Source organism: Diuraphis noxia, unplaced genomic scaffold, assembly GCF_037042655.1.
Source record: "Diuraphis noxia isolate RWA-SAM2 unplaced genomic scaffold, SU_Dnox_SAM2 contig0001, whole genome shotgun sequence".
Classification (NCBI taxonomy): Eukaryota; Metazoa; Arthropoda; class Insecta; order Hemiptera; family Aphididae; genus Diuraphis; species Diuraphis noxia.
This window is the reverse complement of record NW_028301711.1, coordinates 9,414,881-9,425,998: the sequence shown is the minus strand read 5'-3', so window position 1 is coordinate 9,425,998 and position 11,118 is coordinate 9,414,881. Positions and strand designations below refer to the sequence as shown.

Below are 11,118 nucleotides of genomic sequence, written 5' to 3'. Positions count from 1 at the left end.
ATTTAGTAGAAGAATAAAGAACACATTCTAATAACTTTTAAACACATAATAAATTTTTCAGTAAAAGGTAACAACAGAGTAGTAGAGATAGACTGATAAGAGATAATGACATTATGATAACAAAAACCAAGTTCTCTATTATATTGTTTTAAAGTATGGTTAGATAATCATGTCAATACTCAATATTTCTAAATCTAAGTCTTTGATTTTTAAAATCAAATAGCACTCTTTAAATCAGAACTTTAAGCTCAAATTTTAGCTCTTGGAGCAGCATAAATTGTAAATGTGATATTTTGGAAAAAGTAGTAGTATAAAGTAATAATAGTATATAAATATCTGGGTATTACATTAGATTACAAATTAAAATGGGTGTGTCATCTTAACAATTTAATCTTCAATCTACGTACATTTTTCTTTTATTTTAAAAGATTTTAAACAATACTTTAATATAAATATGAAGAGAATAATTTACATTGCTTTGGTTCAATCTATTTTTAATTATGGAATTATGTTCTAGGGTTGTGCTTATAAATCAAACCTTTAAAAACTAAAAGTTCGAATAAATAGCATTATTAGATTTTTATTGAGCAAACCTAAATCCTTTAATACTAAGCTTATTTTGAATGAACTTAGTAAAGTACAATAAATACTTTCATAAAATATTTTTGCTTATGTATTATTACTATTATGTAAATATAAACATCTTTTGACTAATGTGAATCATTCTTATAATACCAAATATAAATATTGTTTCTAGTAGTAATACAACTTTTTGTTCACAAGGTACATTAATTGTAGGAGCATATTTGTGTAAAAAATTGAACATTTAATTATTTAATTTCTAAACTGTTAAGGAATTTTAATTTTTTTTTGTATTATCTAAACATTGACTGTATTTGATCTTATATTTCTATTTGTTTAAATTATTTTTATTTAATGTTTATTAATTCTTTTACTTATATAATATTCTTTCTGTCATGCTTTTGACATAATAAAAAGTATAATATACAACTTATAAACTGAATTCTACTCTACCAACACAAGCTACGTCTACAGGGTGTGTTGCATATATATATACTGTTTATTTTTCTTATTTTCTTATGTATATTATATATCTATTTTGCAAAATAAAAATTATTTTTATTGTTATTGTTATTATTTTTTTAGTTTTATTGATGTATTATATTTATTATAAAGGTAAGTTTTTTCAGATGTAAAAAATATATATCTACCTTACCAAAAGAATTTTAAAATCATCTTAATATCACTTATGTAAGTTGAAATTGTTTTTATTTTATTTTATTTTTTATAGAAATAAACTGGTTTCCCCTTAAACATAAAAGTAACAATACAACAATTAAAATAATAGTAAGACATTAAATAACTTATTAATATTACGTAGGTAATACAGTAACTGAGGTAAAAATATTAAACAGTACATTAATTTAAAACAGTTAAATTAGTTATATAACAGTATATTAACAGTTATTATAATAAACAAAAAACATTAAAACAAATCATTATCAAATGAGGTGTCCTCATTGGCAAGTGACATACGTCTTAGAGGCTCAATTTGTAAACGATTTGTGTTAATAATACATTTATATTAAAAATATGAAAGTAAATAAAATATTATGTACAAATATTTACATTAATTTTTGTACTTAAAAACCAAAGCATGTTATGTTATAATTCATTTTTATTTATTACTTGTTCTTGAGTAACATAATGGTGATTCAATGTTTAATGGGCTTAAATGTTTAGAATGCTTATCATTTAACATTTAATCACACAATGTTAAATACATCTCTTTCATAACTTAATTTTGTGGTATCTACATACCTATTAACATATTCATATCCCCTCGCCATAACGTATATACACTTCTGTTTAAAATTGTGTCATTATGATTATTTGCACGTCATATTTTTGATATAATTAAAATTATACCTTAACTACTAGGTATGATTAATGTTTTGTAGTTTTGTTGCTTATTCATTTTAATATAAATATTACCTATATGATATATTGTGGTTCACAGTCTCAATTACTTATTTGTGCCAACAACATATTAATGCAAATTTCCAAATCCACCCATGAGGTATTGCATTTAGATTCGTTTCTTTTTAGTTTTTTATAGCGGTAAAAAGATCCCCTGTAGGCCTAGAAACCCGCATTTCTTTTACAGCTGTATAATATAACACACAAAAAATATGCACAGTAAACATATTAGTTATACAAACACAGTTCAACCATAATACCTGATTATTATTAGCTATTATATTGCTCGTAGAGTCATTATAGATGTCATATTCTTCTGAAAATTAAATAGAATAAAATAAAATATGAATGCCTTACATTTCCTCAAAATTAATTGAGTGGAATTATTGTAAACGCTTTAATGAACTCTTTTATGTAAGTCGCTCAAAGTTGGACAAATCAATTTTTAATTAGTCAAAAACTATACAAAAATAATTTGAACTATAAATATAAGTTTTATAAAAAGATAATTACTGTCATAATGTAAAATTGATGTACATAGATAATTTTACTATTTTTTTTTTATAAATTTAAAGTTTTATCGAACTTAAGTCGTTATCTATTTAAAATAAAAAATAGTTTTAACAATTGATGACGCTGTTATTTCCTCAAAACTTATTGAGTGGAATTTAAAAACATGAGTCGTCACTATAACATAATTTTTTGAACAAATTTTGTTGCTCATATTTCCTCAATATTAATTAAGTGGAATTTAAAAATAAAGGAGTCATCACTTTAAATATGATATTTAATAATTAATAAAATATACTAAATTAATGTAAAAACGTGTGGACAGTATAACACAGATATTAATGATGTGTATAAGAAATTATTTTAGATAGTTGGACATTGATTTGAGCACAGTCCACAAACCCAATCTGAGTTTTCAAATTCTTTTTGCTCAATTTCTGGTAAACAATAGATATGTAGCCATCTAGTACAAGACCCACACTGAACCATTGTACTATCAACTTCACAATTATAATTTTGTCTAAAACTACCTTCATCTTTCCCACAAATTAAGCATATGTTCTTCATACACTTTGAACTTGATAGTATCAAGTCCTGTAAGTTTGAGCGATAACTGCTTGGATTGAAAACATTTATTATTATTTTATTACTCATTAATTGATTTGCAAAGTACAACATAAATATACCACAGTTAAACCCATCATCTTGATATGGTATTTGGACAAACATATCTTTCCATTTTTTGATATCACCTACGTTTTGCTTTGGTTTCCATATTTTAGGCACACCACATAAAACATTCAGAACTCTGTCCTTCCAGTAATTTCTCTTCTCAATATTTTTATGCACGCTTTCTATAGAATTGAAATAACTCACTGTTTTAAAAAAAAAAAATCTATATAGATCAAAGTCCAATGGTCTTTTTCCAGCAAAGGTATTAATAACCTTGATGAATCAATCCATTCAGGTCTGCTAGCTGTAGAATCTTCAACACTTCTACCTAGATTGAACATATAGTAAGATTGCTCTGGGCTCACACAGCCTAACTGTTGTTTCTTCTTAGTGATCCAAGACCTTGAATTCCTCTTCAAAAATATCTGTAACAAACACCATATTTCTTTATTATGTAACCAAAGCATACTAGTATCACCTTTAGTGTTTAAACTCAAAAAATCTAAAGAAGATATTTCTATCTCTTCGTTTTCAAAAGAAATTTGCGATACCACATATTTGTCAACTCCACGATAAGACTCCATGTAATACATTGGATCTTTCACCAATTTGTTCGTACGGTATAAGTTATAATTTGGAGACTTATCAGTGGACGATTCCCATACAACTGTGTGCCCGTAAGTGTCTGATGGAATTTGGGTAATCGAAGCCACAGGTATACAATTAACATCAGTTTTACTCATATTCTCAATAATTTTTGGACTCGTACTATTTTCTCTTGTCAATACACAATCGTGATCACTGATGTCACAGACGGTATCGAATTGCTCACCTATATCCACACTGCCAACAAATGGTTGATCTATTTGTCTGCAAACAGTGAGATAATCATTGATAAACTCATCAGAATTTGAATGTAATACAACGTCCTGTTAGAGTGTCTTATCTTGGCACTGTATATTTAATGGAAAACAAATTTTTATGTTTTCTCCATAACTTTTGCCTAAAATGTTATTATTATTTCTCAAGAATGCTGGACGTTTTTCTTTCTTTCTCCATGTTTCTGGAGTATTTAAATGCAGGTTGTCTTCATCACGATCAGCTTTTTTATTTATGGCACATATGCGTTTAGGTATTTGTAATTCAATCTGTCTAAAGCATTGAGCTTCATATTGAGTTATTTTTTCAATAAACCTACCACATTTCATTTTCCTTTGGCCTGCTAAAATATGATTTTTCACTAAATTAAACCAACTTTCTACTGATGCATTACTCTGGCGTTCTTCCAGATTAATAAGATTAGTCATGACTTTTGTCCACAGAGGTATGTATGGCACATTTTCAATAAGGAAATGTAACAAATACTCTTCTGAATATATACTATTGGCATCTAGATGATCATGTTCGTGTGAGGGAATATTTACAATTTTTTTCACACTGTCATATATTTGTTTAAAATCATGATAAAACGCAGATTTCTTTCGTTCGGCATAATAAGAAGTGTCAGTGGTTTTACCACAAGAGTAATTGTGATCGTCATAAAACTTTTCTATTTCAGTTTCCACTAATCCATGGTTTGTTTGTAGGTGTGATTTCATTTCCATACTTGCTGTTTTACACATTTCCGTTGACTTGTCTGACAAGATCATAGTCGACAGCAACTTAAACAAATGTTTGATTTCTTCATAGTTGTTCATTTCAAACACTAACCATACACATCTGGCTATATAAAATGCTGTTTTTTCATCATCTGGATAATAGTGTTTAACATGGTTCAGAATATTTTTAACATAATGGTTTGTACAAGAAGTAATAACTACTGTGCTATAAGACAATGTTTCTCTTCCAGTTATTATTCGATGGCACATATCCAGGTATTCAAATATTGTTTCTTTAACATTCCATGCTTTAGAAATACCATGCATAAAAGCCCAACTGAAATCAGTTACAACATTTTTGAAAGGCAGCCAGATACTTGGATCTTTTGCAACTACTAGATCTTTGAAACATCTCAACCATTTTGTAACCGTTTCTCTATCATGTGTTGCACTGACCATATCAGTTATTGGGCATACAGTTTCAATTTTACCTATACGCACTACACAAGCATAATAATAAATAGTTTGTTTTGTTGAGCTCTGAGGGGGCCTAACAACTGATCCTGTTGAATCCACATGAATAGTTGTTAACACACCTTGTTTAAATAAATTTTGAACTATTGCCAACTGCTGTTGGCTTGCCCATGTTACATTGAATGGCTCTTCAATACTTTCGGGAACTTTCATATTCAACCAGGGATGTTCTTTGGCCATTAAGACTACATCAAAGTGATCATTTCGGTTGAAATCCCCTTTCAACTGTTGTTCACTGTTAAGTTTCCTGTTAAGTTTCCTCCTCCATCGAAGGAGATTTAATTGTTTGAAAATTTCCACATTCCATTAATTTAATAGGTGAAACTGATAATACACATTCCTGTCTATACTTAAAAGCACTTTTCTCTTTAATTTTTTCTGCAATAATTTTTCGCTCAGCTCCCCTAATTTGAGAAGTGTATCGAGCATCTGGTTTATGATTTAAGTTTTTACTCGTACTGTAAACCTCGACAATTGCTTCTTCACCAGTAGGTAAAATGTATAGCTTGAACTTCTTACAGTCACTATGTTTACAATACATCTTCAGCTTTATTGATTTTTCAGTCTTAATGTATTCTAGCTTTTTAATATACAATATACAAGTGTTATTCACTTCTTGAAGATATTTCCTGATAACACCAGGATACCTGGAATATAACAATAAAACATTAGTATAGTTTCTGAGTAAAGGCGAATAATTGTACATTACATTACACTAAAATATAAATCAATTATTTTTTTAGTTCACTATTGATAAATTATATTTATATACCTACTTAAATTATGTACAATTTTCCAAAGGTGGGCATTAACTATGTAAAAAGTTAAAGTTAAGTTAAAACGTCAACTTGGGACACATGTTTAACTTGGGACAAAAATATTATCTTTTAGTTTTACCTACATAACTCAATTAATTAATGTGTTGCAAATATTCTGTGGTTATCTTAACAATATTTAAAATCACTTTGGTAGTGATGCAGCATCAAATATGATACGTAAGTATTAATTTATGTTAATTCATCTTATGTCTAGTATCTATCTTTTTTTAAAAGTCCGAAAACTTACACTTAATACTCATTGAATGAGATGTTTTATATAAAAATTGGTAATAAAAAATATGTTCAGACATGTGTTAAATTTACTACTCCATATTATAAATTATTATAATCGAGCACACATTTCTGTACATAGCGATTTACTTATTTACACTATACTTTACTTATTGGGCCACTATTATTCATCCATGGTCAAAGTTATAATTAGGATAAATTTAAACAAGTCCATTCTATCTAAACAACACTAACCTTTATACAATTTAGTCTAAATAGTACCTACAGTTATATTTTTAATTTTCTACAGATGGGCAAATGCCTGAGGAAAATTAGTGAACATTTTAAGAACATACTCACTAGGTACAAAGTATATTTGTTAAATTCAGAAAATTGTCTAGAATTTTTTAAAAATTTAGAATAGTGCCCCAAGTTGGTTTGAGTAAATTATAAAATAAGAAAAACATGAATGCCCCATATTGTCAAAATTCGGTACCACATGGGGCAAGCAGAAAAAAAATAAAAAAAATAGAAGGAATAATATTGTTATGCTTCAAATGCAACAAAAATGAATAAATCAAACCTTAACTAAAAAAAAAATGATATATTGAAAATACCTCTAGATTAATTAATCTTAAATTATTTACAATAGAATTTCAAAACTGCCCCAAGTTAGTTAACTAGTTATTTAACTTAACTTTGCTCAGTTTATTTAAAAATAATCCATCATGTTATATTTTTTTTAATTTTTGTTGTTAAGGTAATATACTTGAAATATTAATACTAAAATAAAAATAATCCAATACTATAATATTATACAAACATTTCTGTTATTTTTTTGAAAAAATGATCGTATTAATGGATATATTTAATTAGATTAGATAGGCATAATAGTATATGGATTTAAATTTCTATTTGATTAAACAAATATCTATTTATTAAATTATTAATAAGGGTGTGTTGGTATAATTTAATATTTAATAAACATGTAAAGTAAAATAGGTATTTACACTGTACATTACATCAAAAGTTCAATAAAATTGTTTATTACAATTTTGGAAATTAGAAATAACGCTGTCACTCTTTATGCAATCAACATACTAGGCAATTAAAAAATGTAGATTAACTTATTTTAAACTGAGTTAAGTTAATATTTTTTTTCCATATTAACTTTTAACTTATCGAGTTAAATTAATAATTTATTAACTGTTAACTTTTAACTTATTGATATTGTGTCTTCTTAACTTAACTTGAGTTCATTATTTTCATTAACTTGCCCCCCTCTGCAATTTTCATGTTTGTATTCTATTATCTCTCTAATAATTATGAGTAATTCATGCAAACAAGAAATTTCAGTTTATACTGTCAAATAATTTGGTGTAATAATATTTTATGAAGGTATACTATGAATACTTAAGTGGACATTACACCGACACATTTGTTGTCTCCATCTTACAAGTGCCTAACATCTGTTAGTTTAAAAATTAGAGTAAATTGATGTCTTGTAAAATTTAAAGGTAAGATTATTAGGTACCTAGGACATCTCATAGACTTTTTTTTGTTTTTTGATTTTAAATCGAGTTATGAGTATTTTAAATTTGTATATTGTTTGTACATCTTCAAATAATTATAATCGCTTTAAAATTAAAATATAATAAAATCCCTATGAGACACCCTAGATGATAATATTACCTTTAAATTTTATAAGAGGTCAATTAAATCTAGTTTTTAAGCTAACAGAGCTAAACGTAATCTGTTGAGCGTACAATTTGCTATGTTAGGCACTTGTAAGATGGAGACAATAATAATATAAAATAAAAAAAATAAAAGCTAACAATATCTATATAAATTATTTTTGTGATGATTTAATTTAACTGTTATTAATAAAATGTTCAACTTTGTAAGACAAATTTATAGAGTAGTAAATCAAACAAATTAATTACAGTATAAGTAGTTCTATCCAGTTCGGTCGCAACGTTCAACATGAGTACACGTAGGTACTCCTTGTTATCTCGCTCCGTTATCGCCGCAGTACGCGTATTGTACTATTGTCTCGTTCAGTGAATGCTATCGGTAGTTTCCAATTAACAATGTCGTCGAACAAAAATACTCATATAATTGGTAAGGACTTACCAGGTACACGCATTCCCTCAAAACGTCATCTCTCAAATTCGTCTCTGTCACCCATGCAGGATGGAAAAAAATCAAAATTTTTCGTATCACCAAACAAGTTTGCCGTTCTCGCTAATGATACCTGCGACAGCGCCGATGCTCCCTCATCTTCAAACAGCTCTAATGACGACCACACTAAGTCACCACGTACCGATGTGGATTTTGATCCTCCGTCACCACCAATCTACATAAAGAACATTACAAACTTCTCCGCCTTCAACCACATTCTAACAAGTATCGCCGGTCCCAACAGTTTTACTTGCAAGTCTTCGGCTTCCTATCTCATCGTACAACCTTCAGGTCGTATTAGTTTCAACAATATTGTCACTCATTTAAATGACACGGATGCCAGTTTTCATACGTTTTCGCCTCGTGTGGCTCGCCCCTACAGAGTCGCCATCAGGGGGTTACACCCTTCTACCTTAATTACCGACATCTCCTCCACTCTGGACGAACAAGGTCACCAGGTAAAACACGTTCACAACGTCAAAGACAAAAATAAACGTCCCCTCCCACTATTCTTTGTGGAGATATACCCGAACGAAAACAACGTGGAAATTCACAATATTAAGTCTTTACTTAATTCCAAAGTGACTATCGAAAAACCCCACAAAAAGAGCCACAGCCTTCCTCAGTGTCATAGATGTCAATCTTTTGGTCATACGCAAAACTATTGCAACCACGCCGCCCGTTGCGTTAAATGTGGCGCGGATCACCTTACACAAGAATGCTCCAAGGACCGGGAAAGTCCAGCAAAATGTGCACTTTGCTCCGGTGACCACACCGCCAATTTCAGGGGTTGTCCAGCTTTCCAAAAAGCCCAAAAAAAAACAAGACCTCCAATAGCACCTACAACCAAAGTTCCGGAGCCACAATGTCATTCCAGGCCGAAATCGTACGCCGAAGCCACCCGGACTCAAGACGTTCCCTCAGATAATTTTTCCGTTACATTATCCAATTTCATTAATAACCTCAACTCTCTTATCAGCCCACTAATTACTCTCCTTTCCTCAGTTCTTAATGCTTTAATCTCCAACGTTAACTTATCTCCATAGCTATTTCCGTAAAAGTCCCCGTCATTAAATCCTTATCTTATGTCTCTACGTTACAGCTTACGTTGCATGTGCCAATATTGCTTATCAATTATCATATGTTTATTAAAATAATTGTCGAGCTGTAATACTTATTGTGAAAGCTAATAAAAAAAAAAAAAAAAAAAAAAAAAAAAAGTAGTTCTATATATATAAATATATTAAGCAAATTTAAATAAGTTTATGTATACCTTTTTATATTTAGTTTTCCGTCTTCAAATATATGATTCCATTCACCTTTTGGAATTATAAAGTCCCCTTCTTTGAAGTTACATTCATAATATTCTCCTTTAATGTTTTGAGGAGACACATTCTTAGAACCTCGTGGTAAAAGCTCCCCAGGGCTTTTATTAAAATGTCTATCATTTCAACGTTTTAACGGACTCTTAATCGGACTAATAAATTTGTCTCTCGTTTTACCAGTGCTTCTGAGTAAATCAATTGAACTATTACATTCAAACAATGAAGTTCCAGTAATATTATCATGGAATAATTTTCTTCTAGGAGTTCCTGCAACATTTCTTTGAGTAGGAGTCACAAACACAAAATTTTCGTATCTAAATTTTATCTTATAGTTTATATCGTATTATTTTTCTGGTGCCCAAGTCCCCAGAATGCCCCTCAAAATATGCAAGTTTTGAATATTCGTTGGTTGCTTTTTAGTTTTTATGCATGCATTGTATAACGCTATAACGGTTATATTTCACAAAAATAAAAAATAGTTAGAGAAAATCCAACATTGGTATATATAATAGTAGGTGATGTTTTGTAAACTAGTATTTTTTTATGGCATAATGTAGTTAATTTTTATTTTACCATATTGTTACTATTTGAAAATAGTTAAATACATTAAAATGTTTCATTATGTTATATTTTCTAACAATGATAACTATTTTTAAAATTAGGTAGGTAAACAATGTGCATTATAAATTTTATTGCTTTAATTTAATAATAATTATCATTCGTCCATCGACCACCTTGAATTCTGAATTCTATCTGAAACATAAATATTTTTATTATAACCCCTTGTAAGACATGAATAGGCAATAGAGTATGCAGGAATGCGATTACCTACCTTATCAGAGTTGATAAGCGCTCAACGTCCGGGAGGCATATAAGCATACCATACATTGCTAGAGACCATAGACATAATAATAAATGGACTGATCGCAGGGGCGCCGGAACCATAGGCGTGTCTAGACCTTTGACGCAGAGGGTGCAACCTGGTGCGAACCCAAGGGACTATAATGGGCATTTGTCCTCTTTTTTGAACAATTTTTCTTAATTCATGGTGCCATTTGAAATCGCAGAGGGTGCAGGTGCATACCCTGCACCCCCCGTGGACACGCCTATGGCCGGAACAATGGGGGCAGTGGGGGCAATTGCCCCCACAAGATAAATACTGTGGGGGCAAGGCCCCCACGACTTCATGGCCTAATTATATTTACATTTAGCCCACAATAGTACAATACCTAAATATTATTCTATAAT

The 11,118-nt window shown here is 29.6% G+C and overlaps 2 pseudogenes; both read right to left on the bottom strand.

Moving 5' to 3' along the window:
• Nucleotides 1-3,043: 3,043 nt before the first annotated feature.
• Nucleotides 3,044-3,776, bottom strand: LOC149059490 (uncharacterized; annotated as a pseudogene).
• Nucleotides 3,777-5,035: 1,259 nt separating this feature from the next.
• On the bottom strand, nt 5,036-10,758 carry LOC149059489 (uncharacterized; annotated as a pseudogene).
• Between the last annotated feature and the right edge of the window lie 360 nt (nt 10,759-11,118).